The sequence below is a fragment of the Mauremys reevesii genome, linkage group 7, assembly GCF_016161935.1.
Source record: "Mauremys reevesii isolate NIE-2019 linkage group 7, ASM1616193v1, whole genome shotgun sequence".
NCBI classification, from domain to species: domain Eukaryota; kingdom Metazoa; phylum Chordata; order Testudines; family Geoemydidae; genus Mauremys; species Mauremys reevesii.
Window position 1 is genome coordinate 81,696,189 of NC_052629.1, and position 2,247 is coordinate 81,698,435.

Sequence of the window (2,247 nt, forward strand, 5' to 3'; positions counted from 1 at the left end):
ATCACCTTGTACGTAACAGTGTTGTGGATGGAGCCTGTTTGACTGACTCATGTAGTTTCCTGGCCCCAGGAAACTACAACTCGTCAGTAGCGTGGCTGTGACCACTCATTCGCTCCACTCCCACGCCACGCTGTAACACAGTTGGGGTGCGCTCTGATTCCCACACAATCCCCCAGCAAAGTCAGTGTGCCAGCGTGGACAGGCTTTTCCACGGGGCTCAGCCACCTGCAGCAGAGAATGCAGCAGAAGAAGGCGGTGCCTGGTGTGGACAAGAGGACAGAGCAGATGGGTGAGTAGTAAAACCATGGGCCCCTTGTCAAATGGGTATTTGAAATCCTTGTAAAAAGGAGGCTGGGCATTCAGGCAGCAAAACACCAGGAGGATCAAACTAATCACTCTAAACATGTCAATGCATTATTAACCCTGCTCCAGTTTCCTGGAAGGCCTGGGACTAGAAGTGTGAGCACCAGTGCACAGAGAGGGAGCAGATGCCAGCTCATGGTAGAGGCAGGGCCTCCTCTGCAGTGGGTTTCCAAATTCCCTCTTGAACTTGGGCCTGTTAGTTCCCAGGGGTGGCTCAGACCTGCTCCTCCATTCACAGTTCTCCATGCTTTTAAAGGGTGTGGCCAGGGTGACTAAAATACTGCCGTTTGAGCTGACTGGGTTTACCCTCAGGAAGAGCCAAGTTTGAGCAGCTGGCTGTTGACAAACCAATTAGACTTTGAAGGTGCATCATTCAAAGGTGCTGGTTAGCGTGTTCTAAAACTAGTGTAGATGAGGCCCTGTTGATTTTAACATGCTCTAAACTGGTGGAGCTGAATCCTACGCTATAGGCTTGGGTTCCTCTCTACCAGTTAACTCACATTAAAGTCTGTGCTGTCTCTTCTAGAGTTATAGAATATGTCTGCTAACATGTCTAACTCCCTGCTTTTAAATCTGAGTCCAGATGAACTCTAAGTGTAGACAAGGGCAAGGCAGGGTTTGCACCAATTTGGTGTTTACCCCTTTTTCAAGCAGGAATAAACTGATTAGCACAACAGGTGTAGTATCTCCAGCTTGTCTTTTTCAACCTTTAAGGCTCAGGTCTGGTGCAGCTATGCCAATTGCTTCTAATTAGCAATTCCCCCGGTGCAGACAAGGTGTGGAGGTAGCAAGAGACTGGCTCAAGGCCCAAGCCTGGCTGCCCGTGTCCAGGATAATGTGGAGGAGTCGCTGTATTCAATGTGCTCTGTTGAGTCTCTGCTGAAAATTTAAAGCACGGTGGGAAATGATACCTCCATTCTTTTGTTGTAAGGATAAATGCCTGGATCTCAAGTCTTCTGCCCTGTCACCCCCTCGATGCTTCCTAATGTCTCCTGGACTGGCCTATGTTGAGCACACCCTGATACCATGGAGTGACAGAAGGTGTAAACATGCCAGCTGTGGCTAACTCGGTGGAATGTTTTCATTGTCTCTCCGTGGGGGTGATAGCTCCGGGGCAGTCTGCAAAGGGAAAGGAAGTCTTGCATTCTCAGTGTGGAAGTGCTATTGTTTGTGGGTTGAGGGGAGGGAAGCAACTGAGGCCTTGTCTATGCTGTAAATGCTTTACTGGCCTAGCTATACTGAGGGAGCCCCTAGTGTGGATGTAATGCATGGTAAGAGAAGAGGGGTTTCTGCCAGTGTTGGAACACCGCCTCTCCAAATGACATTAGCTATGACAGCAGCAGCTCTCTTCTCTGCTGGCATAGCTGTGTCCAGGCTGAGGGGTTTGCCGACATAGCTATGTCAGCTGGGGGGGGAGTAGTTTTTTCATACCCCCAACTGATGTAGTTACGCCTATAGAACGTAGTAGTGTAGACATGGCCTAAGCATCTTCTGATGCTGGACTGCCTAGAATAGAGTCAGAGGCAATCTCCTGGTTAGGTGAGTAAAGAATTCATACGACTCAAACCACGTCAGCCTTTGCTAGTTGGGAGGTACCTTGTAGGAAGAGAGTTTAGGCTCGGCTGTTCAAAGGTGCCTAAGGGAGGTAAATGGCCAAGTTCCCTTGAAATTCAAAGGGAGTTGGGTGGCTGGCTGCCCTTGGAAAGTCTCCTCCCTAGTCTCAGGGCAGTTCCTAGTGGACAGGAGTCCTCTTCAGTTAGCAGCTTCCCTGCCCATCTCCAAGGGGATTGCTCCAAGTTAGGCTGCAAATCATTCCTGGGCAGCTTGCACTTCCAGGCTAGGTGGAGCAGCCAGGGGCCAGGCCTATACACCACAAACATGGTA